This window comes from Rhea pennata, chromosome 1 (assembly GCF_028389875.1).
Source record: "Rhea pennata isolate bPtePen1 chromosome 1, bPtePen1.pri, whole genome shotgun sequence".
Lineage (NCBI taxonomy): Eukaryota > Metazoa > Chordata > Aves > Rheiformes > Rheidae > Rhea > Rhea pennata.
Genome location: NC_084663.1, coordinates 155,521,911 through 155,547,216, shown reverse-complemented (window position 1 = coordinate 155,547,216; position 25,306 = coordinate 155,521,911). Strand labels below are relative to the sequence as shown.

Below are 25,306 nucleotides of genomic sequence, written 5' to 3'. Positions count from 1 at the left end.
ACACATGATTTCATGTTGTAAAGCTTCTGCTTGGTTACTGATCCTGTGTGTATCACACAGCCCACTACAATTCTCATTCTTCAGCTCCTATCTTTATAACCCGCTTCCTTCTGTCAGCTTACTAACATTAATTTATGCTTACAGTTTCTTCTCCAATTTCATTTCCTCAAATTGTGCCCCGTTGTCTTTCAGTCTTTTAATACTCTATCTGTCCTTCTAGTGACCCTTGCAACTCTTGGCTACCTGATGCATTATATCTACTTAAATCAATACTTTCTGAGTTTCTAAGTTTAACTTGTCTGTAAAGCTAACTGCTGCCCGTATGATACATATTATTGGAAGTGCTAATAGCCAACATACATGGTATATCTAATCTCAAGTTAGACTGAAAAATTGACATGGGAATGGCATATTTATCTCTATTTTTTGTAATACATTCTATAACCCACGTTTTAAATATTGTATGCAACCTCACAGAATATTTCACAAATAAATCTGAGAATTTATATTCTTATGTTCTGACAGATTTTAGGAAAGTAGTTCTGCAGCACCAGCTGAAGCATTCGGAGCATTTTATCTGATTATTCAACACTCCTATTGCAGTAGTGCTTGTAGTCTGTAACATGGATCATAGCCTAGGAAGAACAACTGTAGCAGGTTTATCAATGATGCAAACTGCTTAAATCTGTCTATAAAGGATGTGCTACCTAGCTAAGAGGCCAGAATAATCAGCCATAATTGCAAAGAGTGCAGAGATAGTGAGGATCAAGTTGAGAAAAGAATCAGTAGAGTATGACCTACCAACTGACTGTTGGAAGCTACCAAAAGAGAAATCATAATTTGGGGTCCCAGTTTCCAGCGGCATAAACATGCAGGTTGCTGTAAATGGAAAAACAAAACAAAAAGTACTTAGGCAGCCAAGTGTCACACTACACTACAACCTCTACAGAGAGAAAAAAAGATGAAGTTTGTCTGAATATGCACATTTTTAGATTTCAGAATGTAATGCTTTCTGTTTTAGAGGTAACCTTATTAAAATTTGACTAAATCTTGTGCTTATATCCCACATTTCGAAAATCTTTAATAAATAGATTGGAATATTTTTGAAATGATCAAGTTCACTTTCAGAAACAATGTTCCTGACATTAGATGAATGATCTACAAACAGTAATACATTTATCAGAAGAGTCACCAAAATATTATTATCGCTAGTTCAGTCATGGGGGCACAGTACCTTTAGAAATCTTTTTTTTTTTTTTTTTATAAGCATTCCTATATACACCAAAACATTTTGATGGGATATTAAACAACTGCAAAAAATCTATGGAACTAGATGTAACAGAATAAGATAATAAGCTGAATCTGCCAAGAAAATCCTATGTTATTACTTATTCCTTCTGTTGCTAAAAAGTATGAATGTGAAAACTGGCCCTAAAAGCAAGTGGCAAGTAGGTCCATCTGGCTAAACTTAGTACAAAACATGCTGATCTTGTCCATACTGCTTATTGTGAACAAACTCTTATCATGCTATCTCTGAATCATGCATGGACATCGTCTGGAAATGTGATAGTTACTACAGCCAAAACCTCTATCAGAGAGTTTCTTAACACACTTCTTAACACACTTGTTAAGAAAATTTAAGGAGGATTGTGTGGCAGAGCTCAGGCAAGAGGTCTGGCCAAATTAAATTAACTGATGCATCTTTAAGCAGGACCCTCCTCTTTTCATTACTGTGCTTGATCCTCCCCAAATCTTAATTGGGCCACAGTAAGAAGAGCAAGCTACTTAATAATATAATAATAATATTTCTTGCTGTAGGACAATGCAAATACTCCTCTCCAAAACAAGAAGAGTGTTGGCTTATCTTTGCTCACTACACTTCTTTCCCCAAATCTTCAGCCAAATCCAAGTGACATATTACTACAGGACGCATCAAGTGACTCAAGGGATGAATAACTTTGCCAATTGTCTCTTGCTTTTTCTCTCCCCTCCTCTCATCCCTCTCCTACTAAACCTGTTTCTGGACTATCCATGATAGGAAAAGTTAACGCTTCATTCCCTGCACCTGGTTCTGCCTAGGTAAAAATCTAGCCCTAAGTGAGCATTTGGATAATGGCTCTGCAAAGTGCTGCTTGTTTGAAGCTTTTAAAATGAGCTCAATGTACTTAGTGTTCATTTGAATTCTGGTAATTACTCAATGATTTAATTATGTCTGTTAATGAGATTTCTAGGAAATGTTTTATTATGTGGAGACCAAAAATCATTGTGAGTTAAAATTATATTGAATTAAGTATTGGTCAAAGCATTAAAAAATCAAGTTCTCTCTCAGTAAAGTAGGTATTATTTTTACTACTAGCTGATTTACATTGAATGTAAATTACTACTGTTTGGAATCAACAGTTTATACAACTTCCTCCTCCAGGTAATTCCAAGGAAAGCATTGAAATTACCCTAGGGATGAATTCAGCCCGCTATTTCTCACTTGCTGCCCGCTATATTTATTTGATGCCTACAGGCTTCAACAGACTCTAGGAGACTTCTTCATCTTCACCTCTGTTTAATTGCAAACACTTCCGGTTTTGTCTTATACCTAGCTGAAAGAGGGATAACTGATTAGGTTAGTTTTCATTAGTAATTGTATAGCCTGAATTAAGAAGTATTCTTCTACCAGACTTTTAAGGATCTTTTAATGAGATAAAACTCAAGTGATAGCATTTTCTAAATAAAGACACCTTGAATATATTTCACACAGCCATTTCTTTTCAATAGTACTTAGTATAACATTTCCTTTTTATTTGTTCTTTCTTCACCCACTCTGTAAAAAGAAAACATTGGCAAAAAAGCTTAAACCTGGATCCAGGCCTCCCTAATCTCAGAAGAGGGCCCTAACCAATCGTACCCAGAAATACTTCCTCTTTCTTCCTCTACCTTTTTGAAGAAGCATGAATTATTTTCTGGAAAAAATGAAACAACATTGCATATACCAAATCCTATCTCCTCTCTCCAGTATTGCTGGGTGATTAAGAGACTCTTGAAGTAGATGAGATGTGTCTGAATATCGTAATCAGAGAAAGGATTTGAACATAGGTCTCTGAAACCATCGATGTGTGTTTTAATTGCAGAAAATTTGAAAGAGAAGGGAAGCAGTATTTCCACTTCTTGAAATACTAATTTCTGCTTGGATTCAGAAAGGAGGAGCAATCTAGTACATGAGCCTGTTGTCTAGCCACAGCGGTTGACACCCTTTGGATGTCCACGTGCATTCTACAGATCTCCAGCTGCTTTCCAGAGAGGTGCAGCACTCCTGTACCATATCTCAAGCCTTGGGAGGGTACCTCAGGCACCCCGGAGAAAGGAACATGGCACTAGACACAAAACACTGACGTTCAGGCCTCAGAATTGTTTCCCTAGAAGTGAGCAGTGGAAGCTGTGACCGTGTGGGCTAGGCCTAAGCAGCTACCTGCTGAATAAGCCATTTTTGTGATTTCCTTTCTGAGATACCCAAGTTTTTCAAAACCATTTCATAAAGAACGTAGGCACTAACTCGAGTTTATGGATCTTTGATCCCTAGATGTTTTTAACTAAATACTTTAACAGATTATCATATTATTTTTATTTCAATTTGAAAGTTACAGTTGAGATCGGTTAAAAAGTTTCCTTTAAATTATTCTGATGAACAAAAATGACTACCTAAATCCACAAACTATAGTAAATAAAACTTTAATTTTACTAGCATACATCCGTAAAAAGTGTTTCCTCATAGTCGTGTCCTTACATACATTTTTTTTGGATAAAACACAATTTTGCCTAGAGGCAACAAGAATTCTTAATCAACCAAAGTTTAAATGTGCCAGAAGCTTATCTGAAAAGACAATATACAGACTGCCCATGATACTAATAATTAAAAACATTAATACTTTCAATTTATAAAACTTCCTTATTTAAAAACTCATCATGTGATGCTGGCACAATCAGAAATCACTGCAAATTGTGTATAAAATATATCAATATACCATCATTGCCTACAGAACAACAAAACTACTAGCTTCTGGCAATAAAAAAAGAAAGAAAAGCTGGCACTTTTCCTGGAAAGAAAGTTTGTCTGGAGGCTGAGGCAGAGGAGGAGGAAACAAAAATCTTGGACCTCTTTGTGACTCTGCAGGCATATTTTGTTTCGCTGGTCAAGCCAGGTAATTTATCTGTGATTTTGCCACTTTAAAAGTGAGAACCCTAGCGGCTTGTAGGCATTGAAGGACACACAAAAGCGGGTCCAGATACAAGTTTTGTGGCTTGGAATCTGACAATTTGACATACCTGTTTATAATAATATTTATACTGATCTGAAAACAGTTTAAAAATGTGACTAGAATAGAACTGACAGCTAAGCAATTTCTCCATTGTCCTACACAGGCAAATATAAGTTTGCATATACGTATTTTGCAGATACAGCTTAGGGAGCCTTACATCTAAAATTCCTAAAAGTTCAACACAAACCTGCTCAAAGCCATATTCAGAGCTAATAACATCAGAAATGGATTTGCACCCACTACATCCTAACCTGTCTTCCTTATTGAACGTGTCACCACTTGCCTAGCAGTTGCAATTCAAATAAAATCAACAACCTTTGTCTTGAGATTTCTGCAAATCTCACTGTTCAGCTCATTCTCCCTGCTCTTCATTCAGAGCATCCAGCTGCATCAATATATATCCCACAGAGACTGAGCATAACTACAGCTGTCACAGCCCACTGGGCTATCAATATCCCTGACACCATTGCTTCTTTTGCAGATTGCTGTTTGCCTCATATCATTCCCCACCTCTCTTTCCTCCTTCACTTGATTCACTAGTACTTGTCTGGTACTTCATTAGGAAAAATAATCTTGCCTTCAACTACGTCTTTTAATAGTGAGACTCTGAACTACACTAAACAACAGAATTTCCAAATTCATTTGTCATGAGAAGCACAAAAGTGTATTAAACTATAACAAAACTATTTAGGGAAAAATAAAATAAAGCTTTTCCTTTTTGATTATAAAATAATATCTGATAATCAAGCACATATAACGTTAAGTTAAAATTATGCACTGGTTATGTTCTAAAATTATCTATTGTTTGTATTTTCTAACAATCATAGTTATATGATGTTATAGTCACCTTGAGGAAAATTTGGACTTTCCAGAACATACATGCACAAGCACACAGAAAGGAGAGGCACAATCATAAAAACTGTCCACCAAAATTATTAGTAATATCTGTATAAGACTTTGCGTTAATATTGATTCAGTAGCACTAATACTGGAATGTACTGTAGTTCACGTTTTATATAATAGATTGTTCAGTTCATATAATAGATATGGCTGTTAGATGGGTACTAGTGTATTATCTAACAGATTAAAACAGAGTTATCTTTCTGCAATATTTTACAGCAGTCAGGTACCAATATGATAAGATCCTGTTTTAGATTCTAAATTGGATTTGCATTTTGATTGTCGTTTTTATGCCAGCAGTGTATTTCCTGTTTTCAGAATACACTGAAATTAATTTTTGTTAATTAGTTTTAGAAACCAAGAATAATTGAACATTTGTGTTCTAACATTTTTTTTTTTTTTTTTTTAGTTTTGTATAAAGGCCGTGTGCCCTTCTGACAGGCACAAGACAGTATTTGTAGTCCAAGAGCAGGAAGGGTATGGCACCTTTAAGCCACTAATTCACAAGTGTAAATTTAGCCGATCCTATGACAGGATCGTTTAGACAGTCCTAAAGAAGAGAGGGCCAAATGCATAAAGTGACCTGGGTATAATGATATCTGCCTTACAGGTGCCCTCTCCCCTTTAAAGAAATAACCAAGTTCAATTAATTGCTTTACGGAGTGCATGTGCACTTTGCAGTGAAATTACATCAATACACTGAGGGGGAAATAGGAAACACTGGTGAGAGATACAGGGGGTATAGATTAGGAGATTCGAAGTAAGCATGGGGTGGAGGGCTCTGAAGTGAGCTCTCCCCCTTCCCAGCAAGTGTTTTGGGAAACATTCTTGGGAACATAAATTCCCCTTATTCTTTTCTATTTTTCGTTATGATTAATGTATATGAATAACCAAAAGTGCATTATTCATTTTGATTTTCTTTTTCTCTAAAAGAACAAAATAAAGACAAGCTTTTTGGATTTTTTAATCTCTTATTTTGCAAGTGCTGAGCTCTGTCACTTTATGGAATTAGTGGTTCACTATCAGCTGTGAGGTATGAACTAAACTGATCATACACAAGTAGGGGATAAAACAGCTCTTTAGGTGAACTGTCACGAGGTATGATAGCAGTATCTAAGGAACTGTCATTTCCAAAATTCTGGGTAATACATTTCTTGCTGCCTGTGCCGAGGGAGGGAAAAGGGGACAGAAATTCATATTTATTTGCTCTTAAAAACAAGGGGGTGCAGCTTGTTTCCATGATTTGCATAAAGAGCTGTCACGTCCTGCCTTCCCTCTGAAGCACCTGCAATTCCTCATTTCTCCAATTCAGCGTAAACCAGGCTGCTCTGTTGTGCTGTCTTCAGAGACGGCAATCAGCTATTGGTAGCTATTATCTCCTGCCAGTACGTGCACAGGAGCACTAGAACAAGGCAAAGATCCCACAGAGTCCCATCCAACAATATCGTCGATCATCTTAATTAAGTTTTAGTTTTTTCAATTAAATTATGAATGTTAAGTTTGTAAGTAACCAATCATATAGAACATAATAAAAATGAAGGTATTCAAAGAAGAATTAAATTTCCACACTGCTATGAATTCGTGACTAAGTTTTGCAGCCACGATTTTAAACCATTGTTTCATTCTTTCATGTACACAAACAAACTACTCCTTCAAAGAAAACCTCATCATATTTTTCCTGCCTTTTCAGGGCCTGAATTATGCAACAGAATGAAAGGTATTCTGTAGAAGAAAAGAGAATCACTTTTGTCAGCACCTGATTAACCAAGCGCTGTAAATTCTGATGGAATATAGAAGTTCTGCCATTTTATATAAACATATATATATATATATATATATGTATGCAACATTTGCAAATCTAGCCTGAAGCAAACATGATTGTTCCTAATATTCACACATCTAGTTAATAGTGATGGCTAATAATGGAATCTTGAAAAGTCATTTTTAATTTTAATTGTGTTTTCCTAAGAATTACATACAGGAAGGATCTTCTAAATTAAAGAGAAAAAAATGTTTCAAAAACATTTTTGAAGGAAGAAAGAGTTTTTATAATTCTTTTTCAGTGTTAGTAACCTCAAATGACTTTTCATTGTTATTGTCCTTCATTTTTTCCCCCTTTTTGCCATGTGCATTTATTTTCCTTTAAAAGATGTCTAAGGTGTTCCATTTTATATTTTCCATTAATAAATCTTTTTTTGCATAAATGTTTTTACATAAATGCATTTTGAAGGGAAATCTATTTTCCACTACAAAGAGTTTCTAGTAAAGTTAAATGAATAAATACATGGTGGACACTATCTAAATATCATGGTTCCCAGAAATGATGCAATAACTTTACAGATGCAAAGTACATCTACAGCATATTTTTATATTTGGCCTTCTCTCTGACTGTTCTCAAGTTTCTCAGATGAAAAACAACTGTTGTCAAGCCACTAAAAGCCCTACAACTTATTATTCAGTTGGAAAAATTGTTTCTCTATGAGTTCACACAGAGAGAGCAACACAATATTTTAATCTTTTAGACTGATTCCAGAAAAATGCTCAGTGTGCTAGACTGAGATGTCTAAAAGATATTCTGTTCCGCTGTATATATATTCTCCAGTATATCCTGCAGCTACTCCTTATTTTGTGATGGCATTTAAAGATGGAATCTGCTAATAAACATTTTTCACAATTGTTTTTATACTACCAAAAAGTTAAAATAGTGAATAAGTACCAATACATAAGCCCAGAAAACTCTCAAAATTGTTGTTAATTTTTAACTAGATATCAAAGGATTTTTAAAAACATAAAGGAAAGGAAGAAGCTGGTAATTTGCATATAGCTAGTGGTAAAAAAAATGCAAGAAGTATCAGTATATAAATTAGAAATAAAAAATAACTGGCTTAACATATAAAAATTCCAGACATTTCAATAATGTATTTTAAGTCACAGGCAAAGATGTTGCAGTTTGGACCTTGCATGCCTAATAATAGTGAAATTAGATAATTATCTAACTGAGAAATAGGCAAGTTTTCAAATGTCCAGATGGTTCCACCACCCACCTCATTTAGCGAAACTTCCTTTATTCACACTGCTCTAACATGCTGTCCATTTCCTCAATTTGTACCCATTAGCTGACAAGAAAAGGGCTGAGATCAGAAATCAACAGGCTCTGACAGGAAACCAATTCTCAGGGGCCTTCTTAGAAGAAGTAGGATTTTAACCGATGTTGCCCAGGAGACCGCGGTAGCGGCTAAGTCCCTATCTGAAGCGATATTAATCAGTGAAGCAGGTGAAAGGATTTACAGTGCAAAGACCTCTTCATATTCTTTATAATCTGTAAGGAATAATCTTTTTCCCACAGAGGGGAGTGTGTAGGCTCAGCGTAATATAACTCTGATATAACTTATTTCCGTACGCTAGTGAATAAAAATTTCATATATCACAAAATGATCCGCCTACAAAATTGATAGATATATGGATTTATGGGGGAAGAAATCTCAGCGTGTGTGTAAACTAACATTTGAGAGAGAGCAATGTTTTGAACGTACTGAGGAATGGTTACAGCGCTGTCGCATCCTCAGCTGTGCCACAGCCAAGAGCAAGATTTGATATGGGTCATGTTTCTAAAACGTACAGACTCCTGATAGAAACGCAATGAGTTGCCTAAAAAGGGATGATAATAGGAACGTGCAGACGAGATCGCTTGACAGATGCCAACCTCTAAAATATCAAGAGATACTAACTTCTAACTAGCATTTTATATTTCTGCACATTCTATCGGGTCCCACCAGTCTTTTTTTCAACTAACACTTCTCTCATCAACCTGGTGATCCTAAAAAATATTCTAGCTCTTCTTAGCTTTAGTCGATCACACTGTGCCCTTGGAAATGCAAATGTTCATTATGCCAGAATGGCAAAGAGATCACTTTATTTAATTTGTAGTATGTAGATCAAAATAAATAAATAAGTAAGATATTTGGAGTTTTGTTTTGTTATGGTGGAAGTAATTAGCAAATAATGAAAACTTCATTTCAAGGTCTTTAGCAGTGACTGCCTCAGAGAGAAGAGTAATTCACCTGACAGAGAACAACAGAGCTGAGATGCTGTGATGACTGTATCTGTTACACAGCCTGGGAAACATATTAGATAATTATCTGTAGACATAATGATTCCCAGACAAAACCTAAATTAAAATGGAGTTGCTACTGAGAGTACATATGAGTAATTTAAGCTAAATTACAATGCAGGCTTTCTATAGTTATCATTAAATATTTCATTTTAATTTAAGACATTCTGAGTGAAGGTTAAAAGAAGGCCACGCATGTTGTGATGCAGAAATCCAGTAAGGGGACTGAAATCGACTTACTTCAGCAGTGTCAGGGATACCACAGATTTCCAATGAACCAGATTTTGCAGTGAAATCTAGTGCTTAAATGGCATCTGATAGCAAAAAATTCATTTTGGTTATAAGGGAATGTGTCAAACTATCAAACGTTTCCAATACAACACAAATAGGAGACACTTTGGAACTGACGGTGTATCAGCCAGTACTAGGTGATGAGTGATCAAATCTTTAATAACCAGGAAACTAAAATCTTAATCTAAAATCTTTAATAACAAATAATCTAAAATCTCCTAAGAACAAAATTTGCATTGTGCATGTGAAAAAGAGGAAAGGAAGGCGACATCTCTGAAGCAGGAAAGGCGGAAAGACTCAGAGAAAGATTAATAATTACAAGCCTTAAGAACAGCAGAAGAGGTTGGTTTGACCTGCAAAATAAGTCAATGCAGAGCACTGAGCTGACGGTTGTTCTGAGTTCTACATTCTGCATCAACATTTGTCAGTAAGAGATAACCAATATGTGAGCTAGAGCCTTAAGGAGGAAAGGAAAAAGAATGAGACAAATCAAAAGTTTAAATCCCAAAAGAGAGAAAGAAGGTTACCGAGGCACTCTTATTTACCTGTTTGGAATAACCAATTATCCGTTTAGAAATAGCAGTACCTCATGTCATCATCCTGCTTGTTCTTCAGCTATGAGCACTGTCTCAGGTAAGGGGAACACCAGGACTTACAAATTCATTCTGAAGACTGCAGAGTTTCCCTTTGTTTGGCTTAATAAAAGACTGTTTTTTTAAAAAAAATCAAAGACTTAAAAATAATTCCTTTGAAATGATTATTCATAAATACCTCTTAAAATATTACATTTGTATTGCTTCAGTACAATAGATTAAGATGAACCATCACCTCTTTCAAATCCGTAGAAATTAAAGAAAATTTCATAATGATGTCACATACAACTAAAAGTAAATATCTTCCATAAGATCAAAAGAATCAAGAGGCATCTAGTATATGGACAAGAAGCATATGGGCAATAGTCCACTATTTCTGTTGTTGATTTGCTTGAATACAGTGGGAGAAGGGTCCCTATCAAGTTTTTGAATTATTACAGTTTGCATTACTGTAATTTTCAAAGGGATTACAGTAACTACAGATTGCATTATATTCCTTTAATTCTTTCCTTCACTCATTGGAAATTTAATCAAGGAAGTGATGCTTAACTTACTTCCCCAATAAATAATTACCAAAACAACAATACAATTCAACTCACTAACTCCTCCCAGTCAGCAAATCTGCTCAGCTGGTTTTCTGCTGCTATGGTGGCAACTGCTTTTTGCTCTGTAAATGGTGAAACATTAGGAAAGAAAAGAGATCGAACTGTTATATCTTTCTCTAGGTAACAGTTGTCTAGCACTTAGGTGTACCTATTAGAAGCCTGAAGAATTGGACATTTTGGATGAGGAATTAGAATCTGGTTTTAATCTGTGTGGTTTCCTTGATCTCCCTGGCTCAGTAACATTAATACTGAAGTAGAGAGAGCTCAGCAGAAAGCTTCTTTGCTACAAATAACATGAATCACTAACTGCTGTTTAGAGGCATTCTTTTATTCAACTGTGCTGAGGAAATTTCCTCCCTTTTTCTTTTCTTTGCATTTCAAAACTTGCAATCTAAAACAGAACAAAATGTCCAGCTGCTAAAATAGATATAAATTGTATTTTAGCTGTCAGATGCTTTTGAAAATATACTTGTAGTAAACTGTACAATGTCATTTCCTCCTCCACACGTTAATTCCTTACTGTCAGCTACTGGGCATTTAGTTAATATCAGAAAATTGTGCCTTTATAAATAAAGATTTAATTCATTTTTTTCCCTTGAGGCTGACCTACAAATAACTGTTGTACTAGTTTAATTTTGCTATTAGGAGCATGTTTTTACCAAATTGATTAAGAAAATAAACCTTCAGTTCTGATTTTAACAAGCTAGTGTTAGATTGTCTCTTACCAGATAAAATGTATTTCCATGTAGTATGGAAATAAGCTATCCTGATACAAGTACATTTTTTCTTTTTCTTGTATTAGTAATATAACCATATGCTGTTTTACACTATGCTGCATAATAACCATATAACTAGGAGGATAACTGTAGTGCATAGCGAAACCTCTAGAAAGCATGCATTTTGATGAAATGAAGAAGTGCTAGGACAAGTAAAAGTAGCAAGGCATAGATAAATATAAATTTGTTATATAAAGGAATAACAATAATTCATGTATTTTACCTACACAACAGAAATACACTCCTTCAAAAATACTGCTTTTACATTCTTGATATAGAAAAGACCCCTGAGTCTGCCCCACAGCCTGCCCGGGCTACGCTCTGCAGATACAGTCTGATTTCTTCAGGGTGAAACCTCCTCACTCACATATCTCTTCCCAGCATCTGGTTTCCACAGAAAGGGCAACATCTGCACGCTCCTACAGGAGGGTACTGCCATGTGCTTTGAAAGGTGTCTTTCTCTAAAATGCATACTCCTTCATATAAAAACAGATAGTCTGAGAAGGTTATAAAGCCTCAAAAGTTTTATATGTTTGTCTGACTTGGCATTCTTGTGCATCTTTCACTAAAATGAAGGTTGCCTACAGTATTCAATACTAATAACATCCATCCATTTATCTGTTCATACATTCAGGTACACATTCATTTATTCACAACTAAATCAATAACCACATTTTCCACTTCCACACAAGCTGAAGAGCTCTTTGTTCACATCTTGAAGGAGAAATTCAAGGACGATGGGTTAATGCAGTTAGAAGGGAGGACAGAGAAGGGCTGATCTAGCTAATGCTGTACTGCCCTGAAAAGTATTGGAGTGATTTGTGAGTAAATCACCAACCACAATAAAAGCTATATAGTTATATACCACAACAAGGTAGGGAAAGACTGTTCCATTATTCTCTTCCTGACCTCATTTTCTCTTAAAGAACAAAAGTGTCTAAAACACAATTTTTTACTTTTATATACAAAAGATTTGTTGTCTTTGACATTTATGAAAACTTTGCTTTTTTAAGCTTTCCAGACCTAAGAAGTTTCACTCTAAATAAACTGAACAAGCACAGGGATACGATATTAAAAGGCTGGTAATTAGGACAGAGAATTGCAGAGAAGTGTATACTGGGATATAGAGAACAACAAAATATGTGCTTCACTCTTTAAGCACCTTATCTTTACAATTCTAAGCATTTCCCCAAAATATCAGATATATTATTATTATTATTATTACATACACATTCTAAAGGATATGTTTCAGAGTAGCTTTCTTTGATGGATGTCAAGCTAAAGTACCCTGTTAAATTAGTGTTGAATCTCTTTAAACCAAAACTCATGTGGATAAACTGCATACAATGGAGACCATACTATTCAGCCTTCATGGATTTTACTGCTTGCTTTCTCACGTTGAAACAAAATTAAACAATCTTTAAAGAGCTAGGTCTTAATAAATGAAGATTTTTATTTTCTTAAAAAATTTGAAGCTATCACAACTAAGCTGAAAAATGTAGATGTGAGTGGACATCACAGTACTGCACTGGATGGAAGATTAGGAGGAATGGAAAGAGATATAAGCATCTTCAGTGTTCAGGGACATATATTCAGGAACATATTGGGACAAAGTAGAGAATTAAGTGTTGACTTTTTCAGGCAGAGGTAGCAGCAGAAACCCATTTGCACAGTCCAGTAACCTCAGAGTAAGAGACCATTGCTGAAAATTTGACAAGATCTTTTTTGTTTATTTGTTTCTATATATGCAAACAAATAATATGCTTGCATATATTATATGGTTGCATTTGTGTAGGGGATTTGCAGCAGTGGGAGAAGAACCAGCTGGTTACGGTTCCAGCTAATGCATAGTATGGCCATTTGCAACAGGAACAATACAATGAGCTTTAAGTATCACCACAGTAGCCCAATATGCTGAAGGAGCTCTCAGAGCTTAACAGTAACCCACAAGAAACCCTATCCACAGAGCATGCCTGGTAGTGTCTTGATTACAAGGACTGCACTCCTGCTCAGGAAACTGAAAATTGAAATTGCTTGGCACTTTAAGATGCAGCCTTTCCACGGCAATGAAAATGCACATTATTTTTCTTATGTACTGCCTGAGGAATAAACGTGTTCTCAAATAGGCAGAGGAAACCCAGAGAGCTCACAAGATTTTTAACAATTTTGCCCCTTTTTTTTTTTTTTTTTTTTTTTCCTGAAGTAGACAGACTACAAAACACATGACCCTGGAGTTTAGCGAGACTGGCAGGCTTGCCTGGGCTTTTCTTCCTCCCGGTTCACTAAGCTTCATCCGATCCGAGCACAGAGAGCTCCTGGGCTGCTCAGCTTTGTCTGGCTTGCCTTTGTTAGCCACCTCTTGACAAGCGCTCCGTGGCATCTAGCTGCTTAGGAACTATTCACATTAAATCAGACCACCACATTAAGTGCAAGCCACCTACACAAAAATTTGACAGCAAAAGCTGGCCTCAAGGAAACCGCAGTCTCTCTGTTAATGTTTCATTAGGTTGTAGGCTGACACAAAGGAATGAATGAGACAAATGGAAAAATAAGCATTTGGATAACAGAGTTCACATTTTTATTGTTATTTCAACATTTCTAGCTCAGTTCTGATAATTGAAAACACTGACTGGCCTTGATTCTCTTTTCCCTTTTATACATTTCCTACACGCCTAGGAAAATTATTTGAAAAGTGAACACTATTTCTAAGTGCTCACAATAAATATTCAAGAAGTTCTGATTTAATTAAGATCCACTCAGAATCTCTGCTTCTTACTCAAAGAGAGAAAGCATCTGCTTTCATTTCAGCTTCTATTATTAGTAAACATATCCAATTTTGTTTGAGATATATCATATTTGAATGATTTACATATTTAAGGAATGGCTCCTTAAGGAGTGGGCATGGAGGACAGATACTATCTTTTGTCTTAATGAAACTATACTACATCACGGCAGAAAAGATCTAGCCCTTTAGTGTTACAGTAGGTGATATGTGATTTCTAAAAGGACTACTCAGTTTTCTGCAGTTCAGCATCTCAGAGTACGATCATAATGGATAATGTCTCCACCAAGAGCTGAAGTGTGATCTGATGAAGTGGCTATCTCCTCACCCATGCCTCAGGGGACAGATCTGGCAGTAAAATTCGAGGTACATAAAAATTGACGCTGACAAATATCATCTGACAGATCATGACTTTTTAAATATTTTTTTTCTTACTTAGGATGTCAAAACTATATGTGATGACCCCGTCTTTGGTCTGGGGAATTCAGAGGGTGACCTCATGTGCCTTAAACTCAAATACACCCTTCTGAACATTATAACTCTCAAGTGACCTTCATTCAAAATGATGTCCTAAAAATAATTTCCATTCTATTCCATACTAAATTCCATACAGATTCAGAATCAGTGCAGACTCTGCACTGCCTTAATGATGGCTTTTAATATAACTAGCCTTTTAAAACAGATAAATTTTGCTTCGCAAAGCAGGTTTTTCCAACACCTTGTACATTCAGACATATCAGCTATTTTAGTGAACTTTTTTTTTACTTTTGAGTCTACATGAAAATAATAAAAATTGGATTTTATTTCCTGGAAAAAAAATTGATTTGAGATTTTCAAAATATTTCAGCACCATGAAAGCATGTTCCAATATTTGTTCACTAGTTTCAGTGTTTGTTTGTTTCATTGTTTTAAATAATGTCAAAAAATTTTAGTTTGCTAATATCATATGCCTGGCACCAAAGTTTGTGGCAACATCGTTATATTATCTTATTTCTGTCCCACTTTGGAATTATGTTAAATTTAACATATATTGTCTACAATATAGTTCTGGAACTATAACATAAGATGAATTAAATTTAAAAAATAGATGATATTAAAATGTTTTACTTTATGTAAAATTACATATTTGATGTTATCAAAATGAAGGTTGTAAACATTACTTTAAAAAATGAATTTAAATTTTCTTTTATTTTTTCAATGTTTTTGCTCATATAGATACATATACTGTAAATTTAATTTAATATTTTTTTTTCTTTTCTATCTATTAACTTTTGTCAAAATTTTCTTCTTGAGTCTATTCGTGAGAGAAACAATTGAAGTTTGGAAAGGAAATGGTTGAGCCTTTTGGATCTTTAAACAGCTTCTTGAAGGCAGGATAAGCCTTTTCCACGCAGAGGTGGGCTGCATGACTGTGTTTCATTAAGGAAGCCATGTAGGAATCCTGTGTAAAAACGTATAAACTCTTTTCTACGTGAAGAAAACTGAGACTTGTGTCCAGAAGAACGACTACAGCAGACAAAAAGTCTTAGTACCAGTTCTCTAAAAACCATCAGACAATTTCTCAAGGAACGGGCACAGAACATGACAGACTTACTGCGGAGCCTACTGTCAGCGGGCCCGCTGAAGAATCAGACCTGCGGTTTGCAAATTGTTTATTGTAGGACCTTAGGTATTTTTTGATTTGTCCAGATCTCAGCACAATGAATTCATCCCATCTATAGGCTTTTTCCTGGTATGGTAATGCAGGCATTCAGTTGTTAAATTTTAGAAAAAATTCTCAATTTCATTTCATTCTTCAGTGAGTCACCTAGCAATGTTAATATTATTAGATCTTACATTTACAATGAGATTTTAATTACACAAATGTCCTGTGCTCAGCCTTGTAGCATTTCAATGACTCGTACTTGTTAATAACAATGCAAAAAATGGATTTGCATGCAATGAATATTAACTTACAACTCTGAGCCAGTTACCACTGATTCTACAGTTGGATTCACAGTTTCCTGAAGTGAGGAGTTTAGAGTGTGCCTGACACATTCTTAAAAACCAGATGTCAATATCCTTCCTTGTCTTCTTCACGTCCCCAAAACTCAAAATATCAGCATCCATTCTTGTTACAGGAGAACTATGGGTGATCATATTTTATGACTGTTAAGTTAATCCTTATAATTCCAGCTGTACCAATATTTTATAAGGATAAATTATAGAAACTGACGTCAGCACCTTTTCACTCTAGCTTAGTCTCTCTGATTATTTATAAGCAATGGCAAATGAGACATATTTTACTTTTCTTCATGGAATCCTAGCTGAAGTCATACAAAGTTATCCCCCTATTTTTTTCTGGTTTATCAAGCAGTTCATCCTCCCAGTCTGGAAGGATGGTGCAATGGTGAAATGTGTAATGTAAAGCTTGGTGAAAAACAGATGTAATTCTTGTCCACAGCTGATCGAGAGATATAAGATTAATTTTTGTAAGGGATTTAGGTTCTGTGACACAAAGTTATGGTTATATTACCTCTACTTCTGCTTCTACTATCTCTACTCTTACTAGCCTTCTACTAGCATTTTTTCCTTACTTTTTTACACTATACTAATCCTGTCTAGTAACTTCTTATTCCTTCCTTCTCTCTTATTCTACTCCAGATGTCTTTCTAGATCTTTAGTTAAGTAAGTTTCTGCACTTTATGGACTTTGATATCTTAACTGCTTCTCCAGACTTTCATTGCAAATAGTGCACAAGAACACTTAATATAATACCTGCTTTGAGCAATGAAAGATATAGGTAACATTTAGACATAATAAAATGGCTTCTTTGTAGTGATGACGAAAAGCCTAAATTTCCTGTACCTGAATAAGGCCCACAGTTCACAAACTAGACTGAAAGTTTCACCTGAACTGTTCTGTGAGGGGCATTCTGTATATAAAATTTTAAAATATCTTAAATTATTTTAAATCTCACAAGTCAGTTTTTAATTTTTAAACAGAGAGTTACTTATTTTCTCTAGACTCATTTCGTTATTTGACTAATCCTCCCCACTAATAATCTGTCAGTAAACTAAACTTCTATGCATGCTGCAGAATCCCTAAGGAGAAAAGGCAAAACAACTGTGCAATGTGATCGAAAAATAAATGTGGGTTTTCTGATCAGAATTAAAGGACACAGGTGAAGGAATGCAATGACTGTACAATTGATGCAAAACTATCCCAGCTGGCCATTCAGGAGTTCATCAAGTTTAGATCTCATGTTGCTTAGCTAATATATTCTGAAGTATCCTTTGATGCTAGCAGACTGGAAAATTTTGGAAAATTTCCTCTTTTTCATTTATTTATTTTTTTTATTTGGCATGGTTCCTGAATGCAGATCCTCTGTCCATTTCTTCTATACAAAATAAATCAGCAAATTCTGGAGCATTGCTGATTTTTGGCACCCTGAAATCAATAATGTAAGCATATTCTCTTGTGCATGGTTCCAGCCTTGAGAAGTAGCCTGGATTTATAGCTCACCTCTTTGGAAACATGCAGCAGTTGAAGCAAACAGATAGGAAAGTGTCACAAGGACATGGAGGCCCACTCCTACCTAGTTTTAGTTGCCATAAGAATATATGACTAATAAAAGTCTATGTGCCATATTTGCCTCAGAACTCTTTAATGTTTTACGGTCTTAGAATGCAATCCTTTATAACATCAAAGACACATCTCCAAAAGTCTGTGACTTCTCAAAATATGGATGCTTCTCTTACTTTTTTTACTCAGATATAAATGTTCATTTTTTTTCATTTTCTTTGTTCTTTCTTTGTAACTGGAGGAGAAAGAAACTCTATTCATCTAAAATACACATTCTTTCAAAATGAGACTTTTATCAGGTTTATGAAATTCTTCACTAATAATAAGTCATTCAAATGCAAGAAGCTATTTGCCTTTTTTCATAGTTGTCCATTCATTCATATGATCTCTATTTGACTGGATACATAACTGTATTTAATGATGTTCCATTATGATCCCTGTGACAGGTGCAATATTTTTTCATGTCACTTCCTATTGACTTTGCAGTAAACTACAGCTACGTAAAACAGAAGTGAAGGCAACCAAACCTTAAATTCAGAATAGAATTTTCCAGAGATAGATATGTATGTATCAGTAATTCCCCAAATTATCTAAAGAGCAGAATGAATAGGCTAAACATACATGCTTCAAATCATTGCTACTGATTAAACACATTGTCAGTTGGATTGTACCAAGGTCCTCCTACATGGATTTCATACTGTCCCCAAGTCAAATGATCCTTGTGCATCCTAAGTCAGTTTTTGAACACAGAGTAAATATTTCAAGCACATATTTGATTTAGGATTCTGCTTAATCAGCTGTGAAGCCTGTCTTTAGTCAACAAGCCACTGTTTTTTTACATATGGCTTTAACACTCAATGCCTTTCTGCTGGGAACTTCCAGTATCCACTCTCTTTCATGAGATTTTCCTTTCCGTGGAAATTTTCCTTCTCCGTTTTTCTCTTCTCCTTTTGTTTCTGGTTACTTCAAAAGTTTGTCCCTCTGAATTATGCTGCATATTCCTGGAATGGGTTCTGCTGTAGGATATAAAATTTGATTAAAGCTCCCGACTAGCTACACTTAACCGAAATGCTGAAGCATCTGAATGTCAGTATTTTGCAGGGGAGAGAGGGCTTCCCTGGTAGGATACTGTAGTACTGTGAAGCGATTTTACTTTTTCTAGGCATATTCTCACACAAGGCACATAAAATATATGATTCTTATTAACATGTGATTTTTTAGAGAGTTCTTGGTATCAGATATGCAGTAAAGTGAGATTCTGAAAACAGCAGCAAATGGATACATGAGAAGCTAGTATTGGGGAAATAATAGCAGAGTTCCATAAAAAAATGAGATAATACATTGCATAAAAAATCCACAAGCTTGAAGACAAGGGCATCCCAACCTTACTCAGGAAATCTATTCATCATAATTCATGTTTCCTGTGGTGACAATTGATAAGAGAAAGCATAAACTGAAAAAATACACACTTGACAGTTCTGAATAAAGTACTTAATTTTATGTGCATACGTTGTATGAACAACTCTAGCTAGATTTTTATGTATGAATGTAAAAAATACATGCAATTCTGAGATCAGCTAACTGATACAGACTTTATTATTGCTTTTCTAAATAAGGTACAAGATTACAACCTGATAATTTATCCCAGCTCCTAACTAAAATCAAGATGAATCAGAAGAAATGCTATATGAACAAATCTTGTTTAATAGTGAATAAATTAATTTCTGAGAAATTATTACTATTTAAAAGTGCCTTTATTTTAAATTGGCAAAACTCCAAACTTGTTCTTTCATTCTAGGGAAAGGAAGTGTATCTGTAAGGAAGTTGCTACTGTGCCTTGGCATTATCTTGAAGCTCAAACGTTTTATCTTCAGCTTTTCTATCCCCTTTCTTGTCACATTCTGTCTTTAAATATTATGGGCCAGTTTCAAAGACAAACAAGTCTTTCCACTCTCCACAAGCTCCAAGTCATTGATTTAATTGAGAGAGATAACTTTTGGTCGGTATTCAAAATCTAACTTGTCCAGGAATAGAAATGTTCTGATACAAGTGGCTCCGCGGTTCAATAGGAAGCAATCAGCGAGCACCACACCAGTGCTCCCACATTGCAACACAGTTACTGTGCAGTAAACACACACTACTTGTGAGTACCAAAGAACTTTTATTCTCTAAATAATCCATTTTATATTTCTAAATATTTGATAACTTAATAGCCTGCAAATATAAATTTTCTCCTCTTCTCTTCATTTTTGTAGTTTATATCATCTTTACCTAAATATATTATACTGTTCAATTGTATTCTACAAATACACCTCTCTCAAACTGTTGATACAATTATGTTAATAAGAAATAACCTCTGTCTTAACAGTCACAAAACATTATTTGGCAGTTTTAGACCATTGAGTCGCTTTTGCAGAAGTCATGGTGCCTTGGACAGCTTCTATTTTATATAGTTTTATTCCTATTCAACTACTCTGATTTCAGTTGGCAAAGATAAAAATATGTGAGTAAATTTATAATACACTGTATAATGCCTATTAAATGTATATGCAGGATCACTAAACTAAACCAGCTATATTTAACTCAGTGTCTTATGATGTAGTGTATTCAAATTTTAAAAAATGCTATTATAGTAAAATTCTATTTTTGTGTCATATGCATTATATATACTATTTAAGCTACTTGAGTGTCAGCTACTAGTATTATCAATTGTAATATTCATCTAGAAAAAGACTTTACAAGATACACGGTAAACAAATAAGGTTGATTTTCACTCTATTTATCAGCAAATGTTAAAAAAAAATATTTAAAACCTACCACTCATCTATTATGTTTTATATGGTAATGGAAGGGGTAACGGAAGGAGAGCTTGAACTTAAGCTCTCCATGTTTTTATTCCTAATGCTGAGAAAAGTAAAAAAGGATAGCAGCAAAGAATATTCCTCCCTCCCCTCTGACAAACTAGGCAAAAGTCACAGTTCAGACTATTTCATTTATACCTTAATCTTTTCCCATTTGATACATTTTCCGTTCCTGCAAAATAGCTAATGTTTTTCAATTCCATCATTTTACACCAACAAAACACTGTAATTTTCCATGCCTCCCTCTCTTTCTCCTCACACCCATCCATATTAATTTTGAATAGATTGCGTGAAATTCATCCATCTGCTACTTCTGTTTAACTTGTATGCTGCTGATTTCGCATAGTAGTTGGTGATATTCATTTGAAAAACAAAGACAAGAGGCAAGAAGCCTGAATTTATCTATCTACTAACATGCCGTCTGTAAAGTCGTTAGCTTATACAGATTTTGATAGAGAGAAAGAAATGGGATATAGCAGACGGGATTCTCTATCTCTGTTAAAAAGGAATTTTTCCTTTTTTTTTTTTTTTTTTTAGTATTTCACACATGAAAAAAAGGGGCTAGAAATGAGAAGAAATGATTTAGGCTTAAATGTTTTACCTTATGAAATCATTATGAATTGGCAACAAATATATAACTCTAATAATGGTTGTTTTACAGTTTTGAGAATATTGATGAAAATCAATAATGGCCAAAACTGTTCGACAATCTTCTTGTTTCAAACATCAGATGGTCTTTGTAATACGGCAACAGATTTATTTCTCTACATAAAGTAATTGCTCAGACGGACATTATATTTTTTACCCAGCAGGTGCAATGACTCCGAAGACCAATTATAGAGTAAAAAAATTCAAGGCTTAACAATTGCAAATGTCATTCAGGACATAAAAATCAGTCTAAATATGCACATACATGCAAGCACACGCACGTGCACACACACACACATAGATGCATACAGACACAGTGCACAGCTTCTCTTGTTACAAAATCTGTATTATGGTGAAATTATATATACATATACGATATCCAGCTGGTTCTCGAACTGTTCCAACTCACATTCATACCTCTAATTACATATCTTTGCTTCCTAAAGTCCCCAAAAATCTCTAAACCAAAATTATGTTAAGTTAAAATTGAATTAGAATAGATCAAAACAAAAAAAGTCATCACAGTTAATTAGGAGATTCCAGCTCATTCATTTCTGCTATCTATAGCAGTGATTCATATCCAAATAAAAAGTTATTTATCAATAAAATAAAAATGAATAGAAAACATAATATAGAGTAGTGTAACATCCTTGTTTCTACATCTGAAAGGTCTTATGGTGCCTGATTTTAAAACTATGACTTTTTTTTTCTGTATCTGAAGATTCAGTTGCTCTATGGGGCCAAATCTTGCCCTGTCTGCATTAAAGCATCATGCATTGATAAAAAATATAGATACATATGAAGTCTGTATATAGTTCAGTGAAATAATAACTTTGGCTTTCCCAGATGGAACTGAAGCAAGTTCAGTTAAGGCAGTTTGTATGACAAATATGACAGTTAATCAGTGTTTCAGACTGAAAACTAGGTTCGCATTGCTCAGATCAACCCACTAATATGAAAGCCATTTCATATTTTGGAAAAGTCATTTCAAATTTTTATTCTCTGAGAGGTTTAGTTTAGCTGTTTAATAACCACACTTGTTTTGTGAAACTTTTTAATATGTTTAATTTTGCTTCTCCCTTTACAATCTCTTTGACTGCAATCACGTTATTGAGCTATACATCTGAAGCATGTCTGATTTTGAGAGAAAACTTTGGGTTTTTTTTCACTTCATATCTGGAAATAATTTTGAGCATATGTAATTTCTATGTAAAATTTAATGTCTTGAAATATACTATTTAAATTAAAGAAAATGCCTTCTGAAGACTAAGATTATTTCACAGCAAACCAATTTACAGGTACAGGTATTTTTACCTGTTTCTTTGCTTGGAAATCTCCACTGGTCTCCATTCCCTGTCTGGACTCTGACAGGTTTGGAAATATGTTTCTGTCAGCAAATTGACTTGAAAAAATGAGATGTTGCATTTCAGAATAACTATATTAAACAGCTTGTTTCACTTTTTTTTTTCTCGTGGCAGTACTGAGGACAAAAAAAGATGGGACAATCTAAAGCGTCTTCTCATTTAATTTTATTGGATGTTCAAGTTTAGATGTCAATTGATGTAAGCCAAAAAATATACAGCATTTTGCAATTTTTATAGTTAATCATTTTAACTGTTCATCATTAAAACGATTTCCCTTGTGTGTATTAGTAAACTATTTTTTTCTGCTATGTGCCATTGCACATGATAAGAAATGGACTTATCTGTGAATTTTAGCTCCTGTTTCGAACTCATTTTGAAGCTAGGAAAGCAGACTATACCTGATCAGCCATCCAGGACATTAATAATGTATTACCTCTAAATATGTTCAGGATTTACGAATGCTTGACAGATTTATTGCATAAAAATGTCAGCAGGGCAGAAATGAGGAGTTAGGAAAAAAAAAATAAAAAAAGCGACAACCGAGATGGCCAAGGCTGCAGAAGAAGTAACCTGCTCCCCTCCACCAGGTGAAGCCAGGGGGGAAGCTCCACGGCAGGGACGCGTCTCTGCAGGTCGGGGTGGCGCTCAGCACCAGCGCCCGCTGCTCCCAGCCGCCCGCTCCTCCTCGTGCTCCAGGAATCGGAGTTCGGTGGAGCAGGAAGGGGCGACGTATCAGGCTACGGGCTAAATCGTTCTCACACAGCCGGCTTTTCCCTGACACATTTCTAAGGCTTCCACATTTCCTTTCGCCGTTTTACGAAAGCGAATTCATTAAAAGCTGAAGCCTCCCTGACGAAAATGAAATTCATTCGTTTCTTCACCCTTCAACTTATATCGGAAAACAACAGCAATACAAAAACGGTCCCAGTGTGCTCCACTGGTGCCGGAGTACAGAGCTATCCAGAAAAAAGGTATCATCTTTTAAAATATTTCCTTCCCTTTCAACTAGCTTTGTAACTGCTGTTCTGTTGATCTGAGGTGAACGAATTAAACACGAATTAAATTGCGCAAGAGGAATTTTTTGCTCAGGAAGTGGAAATCCGCCAAGCTGCTCTATCACTCTGGGAGCATACAATTAATTAAGCATAAATCTGAAGGAAAAAAAAGTCTCTGCATTACAATTATTCCTCTAATTTGTTTCTGATACTTAAAAAAGTAAATCGATCTAAGAATTCAGAATGTCAACAAAAATGGCTTGAAAAAATTTATTTATTATCTTCCACTTTAAAAATATTTTTAAACAAAGAAATATTTAAATGTATAATGTGTCAAGTACAATTAGACATTCTCATTTAATTTAGGATTTTACTAGTGGAAAATTTTCTCAAATTATTATAACATCAATCACATTTTGATCTTTCATTTCCCAAAATACACCATCAAATGCAAATGCATTTACTGAACTTACTTAGTGTCATAAGAGTTAGCCAAAAATAGAACTATGAACATTAAATTATGAGTTTAAAGAAACCTATACTTTCTGAGTGGAAAGGTGAGGGGGGTGATTTTTTTGGAGGGGAATATGAGATCCCACCCAGAATTATTTATAGATGAGCCTAGCTTCGCATACTGCAGGTAATGATATTGAAATTACCAGGGTCAATCACAAAATACTCAGTGAAACCATAAATATGTTTCTGCTAATTCAGAAAAAAAAATCTTCAGAAAAGTTCACACAAAGTGATATTTCTAACGAAAAAAATAGTTTTAAGATTATCTTTATTTTACTGCCAAAGCCAGCTTTTGATTCCTAATAACTGATGAAAATGATATCCTATTTTCAATATTCATGTGATCAGTTCCTTAAATTCAATAAAATTCCTCAAAAAACTATGTGTACAGGTTTTCCTCATCTAAATTTCCGATAGACACACAGACAATATCTAAGTAGTGGTCCTTGACAAATTCATTTTGGCAACTGGACTTTTAAAACAGTATCTTTTAAAAGATTTTACATTGCCCTTATATTAAAACAGTCGGGACAGACCTAACTTTCAGGCAACTATAATTAAGTAACACTAATTCCTCCTGTTTGCAACCCATTCTCAGATTACTTTCTGCTGCATAAACAGCATATAAGTGCTGGTTGCAAGACTGCCTCCACTGCAGTCCTGAGTGTGACTGCAGCTCACTCTCAGCTTTAGACAGATTTAGGAAGTATTCGCAGCCCAGTAGCCACAGCACAGCACACGCTGTCGCTTGCACCATACTCCTGAGCAACTCAGCGTTCGGGCAAAGGCAGCCTGCGCCGAGCTGTTTCGGATATCTCTGGTCACATCTTGAACAGCGAGGGAAAGGGAACGGAGCTGAACTAAAAGAGAATTCAAAAGTTGAATTGAACAGATGGTCTTGATTCAGCCACGCTTTGAAAAGTCGCAATTTCCGAATGTGATTTGGAGGAACTGGAGGATTTTCAGAGGAAAGTCGACCACATTGTCAGCTGC

The 25,306-nt window shown here is 35.1% G+C and overlaps 1 protein-coding gene across 1 annotated transcript in view; it reads right to left on the bottom strand.

Annotated features, from left to right (window-relative positions):
- Nucleotides 1–25,306, bottom strand: part of NALF1 (NALCN channel auxiliary factor 1) — a 475,762-nt gene that overhangs the window by 346,415 nt on the left and 104,041 nt on the right. The window lies entirely within an intron of this gene.